Below are 23,532 nucleotides of genomic sequence, written 5' to 3' on the forward strand. Positions count from 1 at the left end.
CATAGCCAATCGGAACCCGCGCCGAGGCCGCGCCGGCCAATCAGCGGCCTCCGAGCTGCAGCCAACCGCGGCGCGCGGGAGGCAGGACCGCAGCTGGCGCAGCTGGGCGGGGAAGCGTGGGGCGGCGGCGAGTCTCTGCCCGGCAGGATCCGCTCTGCCTCCGGCCACGGCCTTGGCCTCGGCGCCAACCACAGGGGAACGCGGGCTGTGTCGACGCCCACCTCCGGCTCGGTTTACCGACCTGTGCAATGGGCCGAAGTTCTTCGCCGGCGGACTCAGAAGCGGGCGTTTCTTCAGCACACACAGTCAAGAGCCTGCTGTGTGCGCGGAACTGGAGTGGAAGGTGCCTGGCCGGGGCCGGGGAGGCAGCGCTTGTTGGGCACTTTGAATAGTAGGCTGGCTTCTCGAGTCCTACCACATGTAGAGGTGTTACGAGGACCGTGCACACACCTACTGTATGCCAGCTTGTGTTATGCTCTCGGCGACGAGAAACATCGAACCTGACTGACCCTCAGGAGCTCCTGCCTTCCTGAGGGAGAGGACAGTAAGCTAATAAGTCACTAAAAGATTTGGTGAGCGCTTAATTTGTGAGGCTCCGGGCCAAGAGCTAGACGGCGGCATTTTGTTTTTACTCTTAATAACCAATTATGTTGCCTCCTCAGAGGCCTCTCCTGACTACGCTACTGAGTTGCCCCCTCCTCCAGTCACTGTGACATCACCCTGTTTTGTCTTCACAGTGCTTGTCATAGGCAGTGAACTTACAGTTATGTCTCCTCCGCCAGAAAGTAAGCTCCTGAGGGGCGGGAATTGCTCGATTCACAGCCGAACCCCCAATTCTGGAAAAGTGTAGGGCACATGATAGAATCTCAGGAAATGCTTACCAAATTAAATAGGGCTCAAATGACTTTACGACCTCAGCAAGTAAATGACAGGCCTAACTGACTACAAAGTACACAATAATTGCTCACTTGAATTCCATAAGGTGCCACCAAATGGGAGCCGTTATAGAGGCCAGGGAAGGGCCCAAGAGGTGCCTAAGGGGAGCAGGGAAGGGAGGTAAGATCCCTTCTAGAATGCCTTTTGGAGGCTCTATCCTCTCCTGGTTCTCTAAAGGTTAAGCCCTGGATTTCTCAGCTACTAGGGAAAGCCAGCCAGCCACCCCAGGTGTGTTTCCTGGGTGTTCCCACCCTGGGTGGCCACTATCCCCAGCCAGGCCCATGCTCCTTCCCTGTTTCCTTCTATACGTCCTCCCAGAAAAGAAAAGTCTGCTTCCATGGTATAGACAGGTTGCAGCCCAAATCCTAGTGAATTCTGGCAAAATTGGCCTTGTGTTTTTATTAACTTATACAGTTTGATTTTCAATCTGGATGCTTAAGGCAGCTTGCCTTTGTGGGAGTTGGATCTCAGATTTCAGGGAAACACCCTCCCAAGGTGTCTGCAAGTGTCCCAAATCTCCAAGCAGGTTGGGATGGCTGGTTACTGCTAATGTCTGGGAGATCCCCTAGTGACGATCTGAGTTCATTTTTCATTCATTCTCTCAACATGTTAACATAACATTAAGCACCGACCTGGCCCAGGCTGTTATAGGGAAGCAGCAGGGAACGTGACAGAGTCTCTTGGGAGGTGGGGGTGAGGGTAAGGGAAGGCCTGTTCAAGAAAGTGACACTTGAGCCAAGACCTAAAGTGGATGGAGCAAGCTATGCCAGCATCTGGGGCAAATTGTTCCAAGCCAAGGGAACAGTGAGTGCAAAGGTCCTGAGGCAAAAACATGCTTGCCATGTCCAAGAACAACAAGGAGACCAGTGAGATGGGAACTAGGTGGGGGTGGGGAGGTGGGAGGAGGAGAGGTCAGAGAGGAAGGGAGAGGGGCAGATAAAGCAGGGTCTTGAAAGGATTTAGAGGGTCTTTGGTTTTTCCTAAAAATGATCTGGGAAGTCTCTTCTATCTAGGGTTTTGAATAGAGGAATTACATGACCTGATTTATGTATATTTTTAAAATTTATTTTTAATATATAGGACATTCACATGCTTCTAAAGAAAATATATCTATATATGTATTCATATAATGGAATCATACAAGACATAGCCTTTTTTGGTCTCACTTCTTTCACTTTGCATGTTTTCAAGATACATCTGTGTTGTAGAACTTCATTCCTTTTCTGTGAGAATTACCATTCCATTGTATGGATAGTCTTCATTTTGTTTACACATTCAATTGATGGAGTTTGTGTTGTTTCCACTTTTGGCAGTTATAAATAATGCTGCTATCAACACTCCTGTACAACTTTTTGTGTGGACATATGTTTTCATTTTTCTTGGATATATATCTAGAAATGGAATTGCTAGGTCAAATGGTAACTTTGTTTAACTTTTTAAGGAACTGCCAAACTATTCCATGGCAGCTGCACCATTTTACATCCCCACCAGCAATGTATGAGCGTTCCAACTGTTCCACATCCTCACCAACATTTGTTATTTTGCGTTTTCAGTTGTAACCATCCTCATGGATGTGAACTGGTATCTCATTGTGGTTTTGATTTACATTTCCATAACGACTCACGATGTTTAGCACCTTTCATGTGCTTATTGGCCACATGTACATATTTTTGGAGAAATGTCTATTTAAATCCTTTGCCCATTTGAAAATTGGGTTTTCTTTTTGTTGTTGAATTGTAAAAGTTCTTGTTATATTCTGGACACTAGACCCTTATCAGATATATAGATTTCGAATATTTTCTCATTCTGTCAGTTGTCTTTTCGCTTTCTTGATAGTGTCCTTTGATGCACAAAAAAATCCTTTTACTTTTGATGAAGTAGAATTTAATTTTTTCTTTGTGCTTTAGGGGTCATATTTCCTCATTCTTTTTTTTTTTTTTTTAATATAACTTCATTGTATTCCACTGTGTGACTGGACCATAATTCATTTAACTACTTGTTTATTGATGGGCACTTGGGTTATTTCCTATCTTTAGATGTTATACTACTGGACACACTATTGATGTGAAATTACTGTGACAACTGTTAACTGTGTTGAATGACCATCATTAAAAAGTCCAGAACCAATCACTGCTGGAGAGGATGTGAAGAAAAAAGAACCCTCCTACACTGTTGGTGGGGATGTAGTTTGGTGTAGCCATTACAGAAAACAGTATGGAGATTCCTTAAAAAACTACAAATAGACTTACCATATGCTCTAGCAATCCCACTCCTGGGCATATACCCGGAGGGAACTCCAACTTGAAAAGATACATGCACCCCAGTGTTCATAGCAGCACTATTTACAATAGCCAGGACTTGGAAACAACCTAAATGTGCATTGACAGATGACTGGATAAAGCAGTTGTGGTATATATATACAATGGAATACTACTCAGCCATAAAAATAAAAATAATGCCATTTGCAGCAATGTAGATGGGTCTGGAGATCATCATTCTATGTGAAGTAAGCCAGAAAGAGAAAGAAAAATACCATATGATATCACTTATACGTGGAATCAAAAAAAAGAAGACCCGAATGAACTTATTTACGAAAACAAACAGATTCACAGAGGAAACAATCTTATGGGGGAAGGGGGATGGGAAGGGGTAAATTGGGAATTTGAAATTTGCAGATACTAACTACTATATATAAAGTAGATAAACAACAAGCTTGTACTGTATAGCACAGGGAACTATATTCAATATCTTGTAGTAACCTATAATGAAAAAATATCAAAAGGAGTATATGTGTATATATGGATGACTGAAACATTATGCTGTACACCGGAAACTGATACTGTAAACTGACACTGAACATTGTAAACTGATTATACTTAAAAAAAAAAGCGTTAACTACTTTGTTATTTTTGTAGATACAGACAAACCTATCAGTAGGTAGGTAGGTAGATATTGCCATTGGAATCATATACTAATTTATACTCCCATCAGCTGTGTTCAAGAGTACCTGTTTCCCACAGCCTTGCCAATAAAGTGTGGCTGATAAGTAAAACTAAAATTTCAGTCCTTCAGTTACTAAGCACATTTCAAGTATTCAACAGTCATATGTGGCTGATGGCCAATGAATTAGACAGTGCAGATATAGAACATTTCTACCACCGCAGAAAGTTCTATTGGGCAATTCTGATAAAGGATTGTACAGTGACCTTGACTTTGCATTTTAATAGGATCCCTGGGCTACGTGTGGGAGACGGACTCAGAGACTGTGCAGCGGCAGGAGACCAGAGGGAGGTGACTGCAGTTGTCCAGGTAGGAGCGGATGGTCAGGCCACGGTGACTGCGGAGGTGGGAGAGATGGTGGATTTCGGATGCATTTTTAAGGTGGAGCAGCCAGGACTTAATGTTTGATGGAATGTGGGGTGAGGGAAAGAGAAGTCGAGGATGGCTCCCAGGTTTCTGGCCTGAACCACTGGAAGGATGGAGGTGCCGTTGACTGAGCTGGGGAAGAACAAGATGGGAGCAGGTTTGGGGAGCGGGAGGTCAGGAGTTCTGTTTTGGGTCTGCTACATGTGGGATGTCAAGTAGAGACGTCAAGCGGGCTTCAAGTTTTTCTGGTGTAGAGAATGACATGTGATTTTGCTTGTCAAACCAGAGGAAAGACAGAAAGGAGGAGGCGGAATTACACACTAAAATGGGGGTGACGGCCAAGGGCAGCGATGGGCAGTGGAAGGAGCCTGACCTTTGATGCTTGGAGTCTCACAGCTGTGTTTCTGAGCCAATGTGGGTCTATTTTCCTTCCAGAAATGGAAAGAATGATGCTTCTTAGTCTCGTTGTCAGGTTCACAGTGAGCACAGTGACAGTTGCAGTACCTGGCAGGCAGGAGAACCTGCAGAAATGTTTGTTATCTCCCCTGTTTGTTACACTTGACTGTGAACGTGGTAGGGTGAGATCCACATCCTTAGCTGACAGTTAAGGCCCTGCTGACTCTCCAGCCTCATCTCCTGACATCTCCCACTGTCATCCTGCCAAACCTTTCCCCAAATGTACCTACTTTCTGGTGTGCGCTCTCCCCAGAGTCAGGTGGCTGGTCCCTTCTCCTTCAATTCTCTGTTCTCTGGCTCCTCCTAGAGTTGAGACTCAGGCTGCAAAGCTGCCTGACATGGACATGCCCCAAGGTGTCAGCCACAGCGTTGGGGGATGGATCCCCCATGACTTGCTGCAAGTCATGTTGAGCTGGACTGCCCCATTCATTTATTCACCAAATCTTTACTGAGACCTGCTGTGGGCCAGATGCTGTGTAAAATGCTGGCCATAGAGTAGTGGTCCCTGCCGTCCCAGTTGCAAGAGGGACCGATAATAAATAGGTAAAAAAACAATCTAACGTTAGGCCGGGACAGATGGTGTGGAGACATGAAGCAGGATGGAGAGATGGGTGGAGGATGATAGGGAGTGCTTCATTAGATGGAGAGACAGGAGGGAGTGATCACCATGGGTTTGGGGCAGTAATACGTGGTCAGCAATAATGACCGGCATCTACTGAGCGCTTTCTGTGTACCAGGTCCTGTTATAGCCTCATTAAATCTTCACATCATTCCTCCAAACAGTTGCTTAAAACAACCGTTTTGATTTATGACTGCTTACAGCTCCGTGGATTGGCTGATGGTTCCACTGCTGGTTTCACCTGGTCTCACTCATGCAGCGTCATTCAGCTTCCAGCTGTGCTGGAAGGTCCACAGTGACCTCATTCATACGTCCAGCAGTGGGTGCTGCTTGTTGACTGGGGCCTCTCATCTTCCAGAAGGCTAGACTGGCTTCTTTCCATGGTGTTCTTGGGGCAGTATCCAAGAGTCCCAGGGTTGGATATCTTATAAATCACTTCCTTGCATTTTATTCATTTAAACAAATAAAAAATCAGCCTGGAGCCTCCTTGTTTCTCATGGGTTCCCTTGCATCACATGCCTATTGCTGGACCAGTCACTGGCAAGGGAGATAAGATCCCCTCTAGACCCGTCAGCCTTTCCAAGGATCTGGAGATGGGGGTCACTTCCTTGAGGCACCTGGGCTACCTGGAGGAGGCGTGGCCATCTGAACAAAACTGGGGCCCTGTAGGGGCTATTACTGACCCCTGTTAATGTTGGGTGGAATTCCTTTCTGGGCATTTGACAGATGCAAATAAACGCAAAGAGAACCTTTTCTGGGATATTCTTGGGACTGTAACCTGAATGGGGCCTGGATTCTGGGCACAGGCATGCATCCTTTTTCTGGGAGCGGGTTTCAACAGATTGAAACCATGTTTTAAAAACTAGAATAAAACATAGGTGATTTAAAAAACCCTCTTAAAACAAGAATGTCTAAAAAATAATTTCAAATTTACAGAAAAGTTGCAAGAATAGTACAGTAAACTTCCATATCTCCTTCACTTAGAGCCCTCCATTGTCAACACTTTGCTACACTTGTCTTATCATTCCTTCTCTGTTTTTGTAATTTTTCGGAACCATTTGAGAGGCAGTTACAGACATAATTTTTTTTTTTTTACTTCTAATTACTTTAGTGTGCATCTTCTAAGAACAAGGACAGTCTCTTACAAGACCACTGTATAGTTTTCAAAATCAGGAAATTTAAAGCTGATACAATGTTATAATATCATTCTTATTGTACATATTCAAATCCCATTGTTATTCCAATAACGACCTGAAATCCTTATTCTTAAACTAGCGACTACCAAGGTCATGGACCCCTTCCAAAGAGATAGGACATTCACCCTGCCCAAAGAGGAGAAAATCAGTAACATCCACAAATCTGCTTAAAGAATCTGTGCTTAGAAATCCTACTTGCAGGCTCTGTACACTGAGACCAGTGATTCTCAACTGGGGATGACTGTGACCCCTAGGGAACATTTGGTGATGTCTGGAGGCTTTTTCGTTATCGCAGCTGAGGGTGGTGATATGCTACTGGCATCTTGTGTGTAGAGGCCAGGGATGCTGTCAAACATTCTACCATGCACAGAACAGCTCCTGCTACAGAGAATTCTCTAGTCCAAAATATCAGTGGTGCTAAGGTTGAGAAACTGTGGTCTATAAGTAAATTGGGGAGAGATGCCTTCCTCTGTTGCAATTGGAGCACCCTGTGGATCTACAATTCACCCCAGCAGTTCTTTATCCCCAGCTACCCTGAAAAACCCCACTCCTATAGGCATAGGGAGGCCTGGCCAAGTCTATTTATGATCGCTCCAAACTGGAACCAGCCCCCAAGCCCCGTTAGGAGGAAACTGATAAAACAGTGTAGTCATGCTGTGCTCACAGCTCTTCCTTCGACTCTGCTCCTCTGGAAGATGGGGTTAGGGAGATGGGCTTGGAAGGACGCCAGGAATCCTGGGACCAGCTGCTGCTTTATGACTTATGGGCATAACAGCTCTGACTCATGCATGATTGATGCACTGGGATTATGCGTGGACATGTCTCTGGGCTTTTATTGACAGGAGGCTGCCCTGGAATGTCTTTCCACTGGAATCAAGGGCAGGGCCTCTGCTGAGTCACCTCTGGCCCCTGGGAGTCTGGCTCAGGGTCTGGCTCATTTTAAAAGCAGCTGTCATTTCTTTCCTTTCTTTCTTTTAAAACATATATCATTTGATGATTTAGACCTGTGCTGTCTAGTACAGTACAAGTGGCTACTGAGCACTTGAAATGTGGCTTGTCTGCACTGAGATGTGCTGTAAGCACAAAATACACATTGGAGTTTGATGCAGCTGCCATTTCCTTAGTGCTAACTGCACACCAGTTCAGTGCTGATTCTCTATCATGACTCTCACAAGCCCCCCATGTGGGATGAGCACACTTGTTCTCCATTTTATAAATGTCTCCATTTTATAAATGAGAAAACTGAGGCCCAGAGAGGTCATGATGCATGGCTAGGAAAGGCAAAGTTGAGATTCAAACTCAAGACGAGTCAACTTCCAAAGCCTGTGCTATTTCCAGTTTGTTACACCTTCTCCCATACATGGTAGGTACTCAGAAAATGTATAGGTGGCAGAGAATGGACAATATATTCATTAGTAATAGAATCCTGAGTTTTAGAAGACAACGTGGTGGTTGCACAGGTATGTTAGCTAGTGACTATTGTTCCCAGCCTCTCTTGCATCAGTGTAGGACATGTGACTAATTCCAGCCAATAGAATGAGAGTGGAAGTGGCACAAAATATTCTGGTTTGTGCCCTTAAAGAGGCTGACCTTTACTTTCTTTTTTAAAACTTCCAACTGGCAGGAGTGTAGATGTGATGGCAGTGCTAGAGCAGCCATCTTAGACCATGAGATGGAAACTGCTGTTTGAAGATAGAAGAGTTATAAGATAGAAAGAGTCTGGATCCCTGATACCATAAAGTTACCATCCAACTCTGGACTGCTTTCATTCAGATTGATGTGAAAGGGGAAAAGAAACTATTTTCTTGTCTGGAAGACATTTATTATTTGAGTCATTCTTGCAGCATTGAGCCTGTATTTCACCAACTCATTTGTTAAATGAACAAATGGATGATTGAAAAGATGAAAAGAGTAGTCAGATCCAGGCCACAAACGTAAAAATGCACAAAGACGGCATTTGAGCCTAGGTGGAAGCACCTTCCAAGTGCACTGGAAAAATTCATGGCCAGTGGAGACAGACTCAAACCTGGACCTTGTATTAGCTTACTGTGTGCCCCTGGAGAACCCACATGCCCTCTCTGTGCCTCACATTCCTTGGTTGTAATCCAGTCTTAGCAAGTTTGTGGAATCTACATAACTTAAAGTTCTTCATTGATCTGTGCAATTCCGTTTCTAGGAATCCATTCTCAGAGAAATTTTCACCTCATAGCCCATGAACACAGTTTCAAGGATGCAGCTGCAGATTGGCTTGTGGACCCAAAACTGGAAAGTATCCTTAAAGGTGATTAAATAAACTCTGGCAGGTTCATGCTCTGGAGTGCTGGACCTCCGACTGGGGCCTTGAGGAATTCTCTAAGTGACACCTGCTGGCAAAAATGATACTGCAGCTCAGCTCAGTGAGGAGTTGGGAATTTCCAGAACTAGAGTTTCAGGGTAGCTGTGAAGGTAATTTGGGAGGCCACAGAGCAGGGAGAGATTTAGAAACAAAGGCAGGGCTAGGAGGTTGGCCTGGGTTCAAATTCCAGCTTCACTACCTACTAACTGGGTGAGCTTGGGCAGATTTGGGACTTTCTCTAAGCCTTAGTTTCTTCAATGAAATGAGGATCCTAGGGCCTACCGTACAGATGCCTGGTGAGGATATGATGAGAGAGTTCTTTAATTTGATTCCTTATTGAGCCAACATTAAGGACCTATGATGAATGTCATCCAGGCACTAAAATACACCAAGACCTGGGTCCTGCCCTCATAGAGTCTAGTTGGGGGAAGACTATAAAAAATAAACACACATATAGGATACTTTCAGGTATTGATAACGCTGTAAAGGAAAATAAGGCAGGGTGTGGATCTGTGTGGGTGGAGGCATTATTACAAATAAGGTGCTCTGGGGGAGCATCTCTGGGGAGGTTTGAGCAGAAGCTTGAAGGCAGTGCATCTGTGTATAGAGAGGACATACAAAATGCCAGTGGAAGAGCCTGGTCCATAATTTGTTTTTCCATAATTTTTAAAAATGGAGGTGGTGGGGGTTAAACCCAGGACCTTGTGCATGCTAAGCATGTGCTCTGCCACTGAGCTATACCCACCCACCAAGCCTGATTCCTTATAAATGCTCCGTATGTGGTGGACTGCTGTCTTATGGCACAGAGGAAAGGAGTTGAAGGGAAGATTGGAATCCATTTTCCAGGGTCTGAGGCATTCACAGGAAGTGAGAGATTGTTCCCTGGGGCTTGGCAGGCGAAACGTCTTGGACCTGAGCTGACCCAGCTCTGGGTGGCCTTAGGGAAATCACTGTCTGGGCCTCCATTTCTTCATTTGGAAAACAGGACTGATAATGCCCACCGTGTGAGATTGGGAGTCATCAAGGGCCGAAATGTGCCCCCTCACTCCCATTCATATGTTGAAGTCTTGGCCCTCAGGCATCTCAAAATGTGACTGTATTTGGAGTTGAGGTCTTTAAAGAGATGACTAAGTTACAGTGAGGTCATCAGGATGGGTCCTAATCCAACATGACTGGTGTCCTTATGAGAAGAGGGGATCAGGGCACAGATGCACAAGGGACGAGGATGAGGACACAGGGAGAAGGCAGCCATCTACGAGTCAAGGAGAGAGGTATTGGAAGAAACCAACCCTGTGGACACCTTAATCTCAGACTTCTAGTCTCCAGGACTGTGAGACAATAAATTTCTGTGGTTGAAACCACCCAGTCTGTGGTTCTTTGTTATGACAGCCTGAGCAAACTAATGCAGGATGATGTGTGAATACAGACAGGCATACGGGAGGTCCTTGACAGAGGCTGATTTCCTTGGCCCAGAGCCACACGGAGCCTCGCAGCCTGACTTGTGAACCTTGGCATCTCTGTGGACCCCGCGGCCTTGGGATTGCTGTGGTTACTCTGCAGCCTGGCCCACACCGGGCCTGGGCTTGGCCCCACCTTGGGAACTCAGCCCACTTAATTTCTGCCCTCCTCTCTGGTTCGTTAATCAGTCAATCCACAAACTTAGCATGGACCACTGTGGCCATTCTGTGAATTATGGCATCACTGTTGTGTCAGCAAAGGTCCAGTTTTGGAAAACGGAGACCATTTTAGTCATTACAAACAGAAGGAATGGAACACAGGAAATTGCCTATACAGATGATGGAAGAGCCGAGATGCCAAAAGGGCAGGATGAGGCACCACACGATGAGCTTTAGTGGAGGCTAGAGGGACAGAAGCAGGGTGTGGTATCACTAGATCCCAGAAACCAAGGCTAGAACCATGGTGGGGACTGCCTCGTGGGCACTGGGACCAGGAAGAGAGGGCCTGTTGGGGAGGGACTGGTCCTTTTTGCCCCCAGATCGCTGATCTGCCCTTCCCCTGTTCTGCTCTGCGTTACAGAGGGGCTGACCTCTGCAGGCTGCATTTCCCAGGCTCCAGGTCAGCTGACCTCCCATTGGCCAATAGGAGGTCCTGGTGGGAGATGGGAAGCTTGAGGAAGGGAGAAGCCAGAGTATTTTTCCTTCTCTCCTTACACCTCGGGCTGCATCTCCATCAACAGCCGAGTCTCTTCCATGGCTCCAGCTCCTGCGGGACAGTCGCTGTGTTTCCAGCTTTGCTGAGTGACCACAGGCCCTGGGCTACTGTAACGATACCTCCTCCCTCTGTCCGTCAGAGGCAATGGCTTTCTGCTGCTGCTAATTCTGAGTTTCTTCACAGTCCCTTGGTTGGCTTCTGGGCTCCTCTATCATCTTTGTAACCCATTCCTTGCTGGAAAGTCTGTTTAAATACTCAGTGGTTTCCTTTCCTGATATGAGTGGTTTCCTTTCTTGACATGAAAGCAGACTGGCAAGTGGCCAGCCCAGCAGGCCTTTCCAGCCCTTACCCACTTCTTACAGATAAGAACCCGGCAGACTATAGATGAGAGAGGCAGCTGGGTGCTGGGGCTCAAAGGGTGGCCCTAGAGTCAGATAAGCCTTGTTTCGTTCTACTTCTGTCATTTGTCAGCTCTGTCAACTTCATCAAGTCACTTTCCCTCCCTGAGGCCTCAGTTTCCTCACCTGTCATGTGGGGATGCGGAATGTACCCATCGACACTGGGCTGTTTTGAGGATTTGATGAGATGTGGCAGGAAAAGAACTTAGCCAGAACCTTACAAAAGAATAGTAAAGAGGAGACTTACCCATCAGCAGCCAAAAGACATATGCTATTGTATTAAAAAACAGCGAGGGTGCTGGTGCAAGGAGAAACAGACTGACAAGGCAGAGCGGTGACAGTGGAGCGGTCTGTAGGTATATGAGAACCAGAGACACAATAAAGGCAGCCTCATTGCCCAGTGGGGAAATGAGAGATTGTTCAGAAGATGGTGCTGGGAAAGTGGCCCCAAATAAAACTGGATCTTTAATTCAAACTGAAAACAAAGGTGGATTCTAGGTACATTAAAGTCTTAACATGGAGTGCAAAATTATAAAATTAGTAGAAGTTACATATATGCAATGGAATACTATTCAGCCATGAAAAGGAATGAAATTCTGACACAGGCTACAATATGGATGGACCTTGAAAACTTTATGCTGAGTGAAATAAGCCAGACACAGAAGGACAAATATTGTGATTCCACTTATGAGGTACCTAGAATAGGCAAATTCATAGAGACAGAAAGTAGAATGGTGGTTATCAGAAGCTAGAGGGAGGCGGGATGGGGAGTTACTCTTTAATGGGTACTGAGTTTATACTGGGGATGATGCAAACTTTTGGATATAGATAGTGGTGATGGGTGTAAGGCATTGTGAATATAACACCACCGAATTGTACAAATTCCATAAAACCACTTAATTACAAATGGTTAAAATGATAAATATTATGTTATATATTTTGTACCACAAAAGGTCATACCCTCACCCCCAAAATTAGTAGGAGAAAAGTCAGGAAGTATCTTTATACCTAGAGGTGAGGAAGGACATCTTACAACAAATTACAAAAGCACAAGCATAAAAAACCCAATTCAAAAATGGGCAGACGACTTGAATAGGCATTTCTCCAAGGAAGATTTTCAAATGGCCAAAAAGCACGTGAAAAGATGCTCAATATCATTAATCATTAGGAAAATGCAAATCAAAAGCATAACAAGTTACCACTTCACAGCCATTAGGATGGCTGTTATTAAAAATACACATGCACACACATACACATGCAACAGAAAATAACAGGTATTGGTGAGGATGTGGAGAAATTGGAACCCCAGTGCATTGCTGTAGGGAATACAAAATGGTGCAGCTGATAAGGAAAACAGTTTGGCAGTTCCTCAAATAGTTAAACATAGAATTACCATATGGTCCCCAATTTCACTTCTAGCTAAATACACAAAACAATGGAAAACAGGGACTCAAATAGATACTTGTACACCCCTGTGCATGGCAGCATCTTCACAACAGCCAAAAGGTGAAAACAACCCAAACATCCATTGAAGGGTGAATGGATACCCCAAATGTGGCATATACATAGGGTAGGATATTACTCTGAACAAGGAACGAAGTTTCTACACATACAACAGCATGGACGGAGCTTGAAAACGTTACACTAAGGGGAATAAACCAGTCTCAAAAGGAAAAATATTGTATACTTTCACTCACACTCCTGCAAATAAGCAACAACAGAAAAGACAGCAACTCCAGTGGAAAAAGGGCAACGGATGCGAAGAGAAATTTACAGAAGAGAAAAACCACAAGCTTGGGAAGAAGGCTCAGACTCACTAGTTATAGGAAATGCAAAAGGAAACAACTAGGAGCCATCTCTTTACAGCTATTGGACTGGTAAAAATTAAAGTTGGACATAATAACCTATAGTGGAGAAGAATATGAAAAAGAATATGTGTGTATAACTGAATCTCACTATGCTGTACACTGGAAACTAACACAATATTGTAAATCAACTACACGTCAATTAAAAAAAAAAAAGGTGGGCAGCACCCAGATTTTCTCTACTGAAAGGAACCAGGGCTGGGGCAAGAAAAGTAGAAATTGAGCCTGGAACATCTTGTTATGCCAGAAAATAAGGACACGCTCCAAGAATGATGGGGACATGGTAAAATGACACAGGAGCCAGCTGAAAGGGCCAATTTGAGCAACGCGATAAATAATGGTAGTAATGGATTTATAACCCATGAAATAAAATAAAATCCACGAGTTCATATGGATATAAATGAATAAGCGAAAAAATAGGGGTATGGTGATTTTAAGATACAGCCACCAAATCTTTGACACTGTTCAAGAAGTGGAATCGAATTCACTTCCTTTGGAGTAGGGGCTGACCTTGGTGATTTGATTCTGATAAATAGAATGTGGCAGAAGGGATGCTGCGTCCCCAAACTAGGTAATAAAAAGCATTGTGCTCTATCTACCCTTGCTCTCTCCCTCTCTCAGATCACTCTCTCTGGGGGAAGACAGTTCCATGTCACGGAGACACTAATCAGCCCTGTAAAGAGGCCACGTGCTGGGGAGCTGAGCCCGCCCACAACAGCCATGTAAGAGCGGCATCTTGGACGTAGATCCTTCAGTACTGAACTGTCAGCTGTGATACCTGCTAGCCACGTAGGGCTGTTAAGCACCTGCAGTGCGGCTGGTCCAAATTGGAATGTGCTGTGTTAAACACACATTGAATTTCAAAGACAACATGAAAAAAATGTCAAGTATCTTATGAATAATTTTTGATATTGAGAACATGTTGAAATGAGAAGATTTTAGATATACTGGATTTGATAAATTTTATTACGAAACTGAATTCCACATGTATCTTTTTCTACTTTATAAACTGCAGCTACTAGAAGATTAAACATTAAACATGTGGTTCCCATTTATGGCCCACATTCTTTCTACTGGACGTTGATGCTCCAGCCCCAGCTGGGCTTTTAGATCATTGTAGCACCACCAACGTCTTGATTGCAACCTTCTGAGAGATTCTAAGGCAGAACCTTCCAGTCATACTGAGGAATTCCTGACTCACAAAAAGTGAGAAAAGGAATGATTATTTTAAATTGCTAAGTTTGGGGATCATTTATTACATGGCAATAGATTGATTGATTTAGGCAAGCATCACAAATGGAAGTTCAAATTAGTGAAATTGTGAAAAATTAGTGAAAGTTGGCAGAATAACAGGCTATTTAAGTAGTGTAAAAATATCTCCCCATAAGATACTTGTTACAAAGAGAAAATACAGTAACTTGAGTGGTGAAACCTGACACACTCGACCGAGGGATCAATATTAACATCACCAGTAATGGAACAAACGGCTCTGAGGCGCCCCCTGGTGGGCAGTTCTGAGAAGGACACACCACCACTTGGGTGGTTCCTGACAAAGGTGCACAGCCTGGGTCCAACCACGAGGAAACTTCAGACAGAGCCACAGGAAGGACTTTCTATAAAATAACTGGTCTGTCCTTTGCAAAAGTGTCAAGATCATGACTTTTTAAAAAAGACAGATTGAGGAACTGTTCTCAATTAAAGGAGACCAAAGAGATAGGGCAACAAAATGGCAAAGTAATTTGCAGACAGCAGTTCACCTCACCCCTAAACACTTCAGCATGCACACCAGGAGCTAGAGTTCAATATTTGTTTCTCTGTCTGTGAAACTGACATTCGGCGAAATGCACAAATCTTAGGTGTATTTTAGATTATTTTTGACAAGTGCGTCTACCTGTGTTATCCAAACACTTTCCAAGATACAGAACACGAAGTGGGCTGAATTGTGTCCTTCCAAAAGATACCTTCAAATCCTAACCCTTGGTACTTGTGGGTGTGGCCTTATTTGGAGATAGGGTCTTGCAGGTATAACCAGGTGAAGATGAGCTCATACTGAATTAGGATGGGCTCTAAATCCATTGACTGGTGTCTTTTACGTAAGAGAAAGGAGATTTGGATGCAACATACCTACGGGGAAGAAGTCCACCTGAAGGCAGAGGCAGAGGCTGGAGTGATGCAGCTCCAAGCCAAGAAATACTACAGATTGCTGGCAACCACCAGCAGGAAGAAGCAAGGAGGGGTTCTTCTCGAGAGATTTCAGAGGGAGCATGGCCTTGATTTCAGACTTCTAGCTTCCAGAGCTGTTGGAGAATAAATGTATGTTGTTTTGAGCCACCTAGGTTGTGGTGCTTTGTTATGACAGCCCTGGGAAACTAATACAGAACATTTACCATCGCCCCAAAAGTGCCCTCGTACTTTCCCACTCAACCCTGCCCACCCCCAGCTTGAGGCAACCACTGTTCTGATATTTTCCATCACAGAATATTGTTGCTCGTTCTAGAGCTTCACAGAAGTGGAATCACACAGGACATGTTCTTTTGTGTCTGGTGCCTTTCACTTGGCACAAGATGATCCAGTCAGGTTTTTGCACCTATGAATGGTTGGCATTTCTATGATTAAAGTCAGTTTGCTTGATGGGGGAGCAAACGGTGAAGTTGAAGAGGAGGGGGATGAGCCATGAGGACGGGAAATTTCTCTTCAAAGCTGGCCCTGGGGTCTCTGACGTCTCAAGTTCACCACCTACACCTGCTTTCTCAGCTCAGAGAGCAGCTGCGCAGGTTGGAGGCTGGGCTCCATCGCCACCTGGTGGTGATTCTAGACAATGCAACCAGAGGTGCCAGCACTGGGCTTGGCTGGGTGGGGAGATTGTGGATCAGGAAAAGTGTGTATTTTCCTGGATTGTGCCCCCAAATCACTGAGCACCTACTCAGCACTTGAATAATTTCTCTCCCTCTGTGTGTGTGGTGTGTGTGTGTGTGTGTGTGTGTGCGCGCACGCAGAGATGACCTAGGTTGGGCTGACCTTGATGGGCCCCAGGAGAGGGAAATTACACAAAAGTAAGTCCAGTAGGGGCAGAATAAGTTCCTAGAGGCACACGGTCTAGGGAGCACAGAGGAAGCAGAGAGTAAGTAATCTAACTTGGGTGTTCAGGGAAAGTTTTTCAGGGCATTTCTCAGCTGGTGGCGGAAGGGTGTTACAGGCAGAGGGAACAGCAGAAGCAAAGATGTGGAGGCAGGACCATGCCATGAATGGCTTTCTAAACTCAAACAAATAATAATACGGTAATAGATATCCAAAGTCAACATTTTAAAGTGGGTCTTCCTCCCACCTCCCACCTCAAGACCCCAGCCCTCCTCCCGTGATAGACTTACTTTAGGGGCTCCCAGTGAACCACATGCTCTTGTGTAGTCCCCTGCCCTGGCATCTGGGCTGACCAGCAGAAGGAGACAGAAATGGTGATGTGCCAGTTAGGGGCTTAAGTCTAAGAAGGCATAGCAGCTTTCACGTCCGTGCTGTTTGAGAAGCCAGCTGCTGGGTAAGGAGTATGGCTACGGTGGTGGGGAGACCGCCAGGAGAGGCCACCTGGAGAGAACACCAGCAGAGACAGCGTGGCCACATGCAGGGGCCACGGAGAAAGCCACACAACAATAACAGCACGTGCAGAGGCCACTTGAAGAGGCCATGTGTGCAGGGAGAAATTGCATAATGGAGAACCAAGAACTAACTGGCAGACACATGCTTTGGCCATTCTTGCCATTCTAGCTGAACTGCCACACACGGGAATGAAGTCCCCTCGGATGTTCCAGCCAGCAGCCAGGCCTGGAGCAAGAGACAAGCTACCCCTCTGTGACCTGTCCAAATTCCTGACCTGCAGGATCGGGAGCAAACAAATGGGGTTTGTTTGAAGCCACTAAGTTTTGAGGTGCATTGTTATACAATATTCACATCACCCCGGGCCCTACACTGTTGCCTATTTCTTATGGGCCTTCCAGTGGGAGACTACACCCCAGTACAAACACATGAGTACATTTCCACGTCTTCCCTTATTTATGTAGGTCTTTGCACACCTCACATCCTGGCTTGCACTTCGCCTTTTTCTCTTAGGGATACTCCTTGGAGATGATTCTAGACATGTGCAGTTCAATACAGTAGTCACTAGCCAGAGGAGGCTACTTAAATTTAATTGAAATGGAATAAAATAAAAAAATCATTTCCTCAGTCACACTAGCCACATCTCAAGGGCTCAGTGGCCACACGTGGCTGGAAGCTCCCATATGGCGCAGCACAGATGTAGAATATTCCCATAATCCCAGAAAGCTCTCTGGGACAGTGCTTGTCTAGATCCTTTCCTGGGGAGCTGCCTCATTCTTTTTTAGTAGCTGCAGAGTATTTCCAGAAAATGGCAGCCACAGATGTTATATCACAAGGGTTGCTATTACAGTGTCCATTGGTGCAGGTGTGAGTGTTTCTGTAGTATAAATGCCCAGCATTTCTGGGCCCAGTGACGTTTCCCATTTTGATAGCTATGCCCCAAATACAGCTAGAGGTCGGACCACTTTGCAAAGTCACTAAAAGTATGTAAGCATGCTTTTTCCCCCGAAACTTTCATCAACACTATGTAGAATTCAAAATTAGTTCTTTTAAAGCTAATGGCAAAAATTTTCAAGACAAACGTGACTCTACTGGGAAACTGCTCTGCTACATCCTTCTTTCACCTCACAGTGCCATGGGGCATCTCTCCATGCTGACGTAGGGATAGCGACCTTGTCTTAAAAAAAAAAAAGTGTAAAATTCACATAACATAAATTTACTGTCTTAAAAAAATACTTGATTTACAATTATATTGATTGTGAATACAATTACAATATTGTGTTAGTTTCAGGAGTACAGCAAAATGATTCAGTTATATGTATGTTATTTTCCATTATAGATTATTACAAGATATCGAATATGGTTCCCTGTGCTATATAGTAAACCCTTATTGCTTATCTATTTCATGTATAATAGTTTGTATTTGTTAATCCCGTACTCTTACTTTATTCCTCCCCCTACTCTGTTTCCTCTTTGGTAACTACAAGTTTGTCTTCTACGTCTATGAGTCTGTTTCTGTTTTATATAGATTTATTTGTATTATTTTTTTAGATTCCGCATGTAGGTGTATAGTATTTGTCTTTCTCTGCCTCACTTCTCTTAGTATAATATTCTCTATGTCCATCCATGTTGCTGCAAATGGCATTATTTCATTCTTTTTTATGGCTGAGTAATATTCTGTTGTATATATGTATACCATATATTCTTAAGCCAGTCGTCTGTTGATGGGCACTTGGGTTATTTCCATGTCTTGGCTATTATAAATAATGCTGCTATGAACATTGGGGGTGCATGTATCTTTTTGAATTAGAGTCTTTGTCTTTTCCGGATATACATCCAAAAGTGGGATTGCTGGATCATATGGTAACTCTATAAAATTTACCATCTTTACTACGATTCAGTGGGATTAAGTACATTCACACTGTTGTGCAACCTTCACCATCATCCAACTCCAGGACTTTGTCATCTTCTCAGACTGAAATTCTGTACCCATTAAACAACTCCCCCTTCCTGTCTCCCCAGCCCCTGGCAACCACCATTCTATTTTCTGTCTCTGTGAGTTTGACTGCTCTCGGTACCTCATATAAGTCTAAGCAGACAGTGTTTATCCTTTTGTGTCTGGCTTATTTCACTTAGAACCTCAAGGTTCATCCATGCTGTAGCATGTGTCAGAATTTCCTTCCTTTTAAAGGCTGAATAATATCCTTAGTATGTACAGACCCCATTTTGTTTACCCCTTCATACATCAACGGACACTTGGGTTGCTTCCATCTTTTGGCTATTGTGAATAATGCTGCCATGAACATGGGTGTACAAATATATCTCTAAAACCCTGCTTTTAATTCTTTTGGGTGTATACCTAGAAGTGGAATTGGTGGATCATATGGTAATTCTATTTTTAATTTTTTGAGGAACTCCCATACTGTTTCCCACAGTGGCTGTACCATTTTACATTCAAGTCAACAGTGCACAAGGGTTCCAGTTTCCTTATATTTTCACCAACACATGTTATTTTCTGTTTCTCTTGACAGTAGCCATCACAGTGCATGTGAAGTGGTCGCTCATTGTGGTTTTGATTTTGCGTTTTCCTAATGATTAGCGATGCTGAGCATCTTTCCATGTGTTTATTCGCTATTCATATATCTTCTTTGAGGAAATGTCTAAGTCTTTTGCCTATTTTTAATTGTTTTTGTTGTTCTTGTTGTTGAGTTGTAGAAGTTCTTTATATACTCTGGATAGTAACCTCTTATCAGATATATGACTTGCAAATATTTTTCTTGAATTCCGTAGGCTGCCTTTCCACTCTGTTGATTTTATCCTTTGATGTCCAGGAGTTTTTAACTTTGATGTGTCAGATGTATCTACTTTTTTCTGTTTGTTTCTAGTGTTTTTGGTGTCATATTGCTTGTCCCTTTAAATGGCTGTGGAGTGGTCCACTGTGTGGTTGTTCTACAGCTGGATTTATCAGCAGATTCTGAAGCTTCTACCTTTAAAATAGGTTCAGAATCTGTCCACTTCTCACCACCTCCATGGCCTGGTGGAGTCCACAGGCATCTGCCTGCACAACTGCAGTTACCTCCTCCCTGGGCTCCCTCCTCTGCTCTTACCTCCAGTACAATCCATCCTTCATAGGCCTCCAGAGGGATTCCTTTAGAACCTAAGTCAGATCCTGTCCCTCTGCTAAAAAGTCTCCATGGCTCCCACTAACCCAGAATGAAGGCAGTCTTTACAGTGGCCCACAAAACCTTGTGCAGTATGGCTCCCACATCTCTAGGAGATCATTTCCTGCTACTTTCCCTGTACTCCACCCACAGCAACTACATGGGCCAGGCAGGCTCCTACCTCAGGGCCTTTGCACTTGCTGTTCCCCCTGCTGCTATCTGCATGGCCCACTCCCTCATTGCTCTCATGTTTTTGCTCACCTGTCACCTCAATGAGGCCTCCCCTGACCACTTTAATCTAAGGTTAAAATCGATTTCCCGGCACTCCCTATCCCCCTCTATGCTGTATTTTTCTCCATGGTGCTTACCAGAATCTAACACATTCTATACTTTATTCTTTCATTTTGTTTATTGTTTGTCCTCCCCAAGGGGAATATCAGCTTCATGAGAACAGCAATCGCTTCTGTCTTGTTCATAAATATATCTCTAGGGCATGAACCATAGTAGATGAAAAAAAAATTGATGAATGACAACATGAAAATGAGTACCTTTTGTCTGTTTGCTGGACATTTGTATTTCTTTCAGTGGTGGCTTGCTCATGTCCTGTGAGCATCTATTATATCCATGGTGCTGACCTCTGTATCCCGTAAGCAAAGTATCCAGTAGGTCCTCCCTCAGTCAAAAAGCTTCATTTAAATCACTCCTGCATTCCCAGAGCTGGCCACGTGGTGGCAGCATATACCCAGGCAAGTTTCACTAGTCAGCTCAGGGTCTCCCAGGACTCCAAAATTTTGGATCCCAGGACACTGGACCTGGCAGCTCTTAGGGATCTAATCTAGGCCCCATTTGGTAGATGGAGAAAGTGAGGGCTCAAAGAAGACGTGTGGTGGGAAAAATCTCGAAGATAGGAATCAGGGGAATCTAGCCTTTAGGTCCGGCTCTTCTACCAGTTCACTGTGATTTGGGGGGTTGGGGGAAGCTGTAACCCACTCTGGGCTTGTTTCCCATCTGCCTGCTTTGTGAGGTTTTCATGACTCGCTGTGTTCAGGCCCTTTGTGAGGCCAAGGGGAGGTAATTCGCTCCCATGTGTCGAGGCAGGCCAGTGTGAGGGGGAACAGCAGGCCCAGAACACCCAAGAGAGAAGGGATATATTACCACCATTTAATACATCAGAGACTGAGATCTAGAGGGGACCCCAGGGTGCCACAGCCAGGAGGGTACAGGGCAGAAACAAAAATCCAATCCCACAGTCCCCCAACTCCATATCCACTAGTGACAATCTCTCTGATGGTTCCCTCTTCAGTCGTATTTTTTGACCTGCTGGCTGATTTCTAAGCCCCTCTGCAAACACCTTTACCACTCTCTGTCAAAGAAGCAATAATGGGACCCTTCTTGGGCAAGTCACCTCAGTTTTCTCCTCCTGGAAATGGGGCTAAGGAAAAGCTGCAGACACTGGGAAAAGGATTTCTGGAAGCAGCCTGGGGACAGAGGAGGGAGTGTATCTGGGTAGAAAAGTGTCTGTTCCTCCACAATCCCTGCCTGGCTTCTGCTCACCACTTGTAGCCATGTGGTCCCAGCCCACAGCTTCCAGTTTTAAAAGAGAAGCTGGAAATTTGAATTTTGATGTGAAGTGTCTTGGTTTTTAAATGTTGGCAATAAATTCATTTAAAAAACAAAACAGACAAAAAATCCAAAGCAAAACACCATGGGGTCAAGCCAAACACATCTGTGGGTTGGATTTGGCTGCTGGCTGCCAGTTTCAGACCCTTCCCCCCCCCCCCCCCCACCGCGGTTCCTACAAACACCTACGCCAGACAGTAACTAGGAGAGGTCATTGTGGGTGGTGTCAGGTGGATCCTGGTTTCTGGGCCCTCGCTGCCTGCAGGGCCACTGGGGCGTGCTCCAGGCCTCTGGGCCATAGTGGTTCAGCTCACATCATCCCCCTCCTTGAGGAAAGGCTGAGCATTAATGGTGGGGCAGCAGGCAGGGCCTGTTGAGCAACGAACCTTGTAAAAACAAGGGCTTACGTCACCTGTGCACGCAGCCTCCCTGCAGGACACCTGGGGTGGCACTAGGATGGGAACTGCCACTGATTTCACCGTCAGGCCAGAATGGGGAATCCAGGGCAGGGCAGAAGCAAAAGGCTCAGTATTTGGTGGGTGAGGACAGAAAGGCAAGACCCTGATGGGGCTGAGTCTGGTACTTGGGGGCTAGTCCCTAGGGTCTGGGTTGTACCTTGACTCACTGTGTGACCCTAACCACCCTTCTCTGGGCCTCAGCTTTTCCATTCAGAAAATGGGGTTCACATCACCAGACCTATTATGATTTATTATGAACCCAAAGTTCAGGCTGAAAGATTTTAATCCTTCCCACCCCTTGAATGTGGCCTTGAACAGGCACACTTGTCTCTGCTGGGCCTCAGTTTCCTCATTTGTAAAGAAGAGATAATAATAGAACCTCCTTCCTACAAATTTTCCAGAGGATTAAATGAGTTAATATGTGCAAAGAGCTTAAAGTGTGGTTCAGAGAGTGTGAAAGATTGGCTTGAGGACCCACAGCAAATCCTCCAATTAGCTGCAGACTCCCCCAAGTCTCACTGCATCTCCCCAGAACCCTGAAGGGGGGTTGCTGAGGCTCAGAGAGGGGAGCCATCTTGTCCGAGGTCACACAGCCCAGCTAATAGTGGGGGAAGGGGAACCTCACCTTCTCCTCAGCTTTCTCTATTGAGCACCTGCTGTGTGCTGGCACTGATTTAGGCACTGGGAAACAGCTATGAACAAAACAAAAATCCCTGCCCTGGTGAGGCTGACAATGGTAGGGGGCAGTAGGGACAGAAATCAAAATGGATAAGGGGTAGTGTTGATTGTAATACGAACGGTGAAGGAAATGAAGCAGGGGGATGTCTGGTTCTAGGTCCAGAGGGGGTAGCAAATGCATTCATTCACTGGTAAATTTTGAGCATGCCTGGCCCAGGGGTTCCCATATTTGAGGGCCAGTGCTCATGGAGGGGGCAGTCTGGAGGGGGACTGAGGTAGACAAGACAACTAGGATAATGGTGACTGGAGATAAGGGCTGGGAAGGAAGTTCACCAGCAGGTGGGGCAGGGAGGGCCTCTTGGAGGCAGTGGCCCTCAAGCTCAGCCCTGAGTGTCCCATTTTGCAGCTTGGGAGGCCTGGATGGATGGCCCTGGGGCCTTGGATCCCTCCCCAGCCCAGAGGCTGCTGGGAAGCCTCAGAAAGCCAGCAGGCTGGGCCAGTGTTTCATCCTGTCCCTCCCTGCCCCCCCCCCCCCCCCCCCGCCAAGGGCGCTCAGATATGTCATTTCTCCAGCTCTCCGGGGCGGAGGTCACCCCAGCTCACCAGATAACACTGAAGGTTGAGCAATGCCCGCCTGCCCGCCAGGGCCAGGGCTGGGGGCAGTGGGCCGGGGGTCAGTACCAG

General features: G+C 45.3%; 1 long non-coding RNA gene across 4 annotated transcripts in view; it reads left to right on the plus strand.

Moving 5' to 3' along the window:
- Positions 1-82: 82 nt before the first annotated feature.
- LOC105071853 (uncharacterized) overlaps positions 83-23,532 on the plus strand; it is a 292,203-nt gene continuing 268,753 nt past the window's right edge. For 3 of the 4 annotated variants that reach the window (XR_012500660.1, XR_012500661.1, XR_012500659.1), the window contains exons 1-2: positions 83-343; positions 4,164-4,245. This is a non-coding gene — a long non-coding RNA (uncharacterized LOC105071853). Of the gene's footprint in view, positions 344-4,163; positions 4,246-5,580; positions 6,130-23,532 lie in introns of those variants that run through there. The other variant, XR_835566.3, reaches the window with a different exon arrangement.

The sequence above is a fragment of the Camelus bactrianus genome, chromosome 19 (genome assembly GCF_048773025.1).
Source record: "Camelus bactrianus isolate YW-2024 breed Bactrian camel chromosome 19, ASM4877302v1, whole genome shotgun sequence".
Taxonomy (NCBI): Eukaryota; Metazoa; Chordata; class Mammalia; order Artiodactyla; family Camelidae; genus Camelus; species Camelus bactrianus.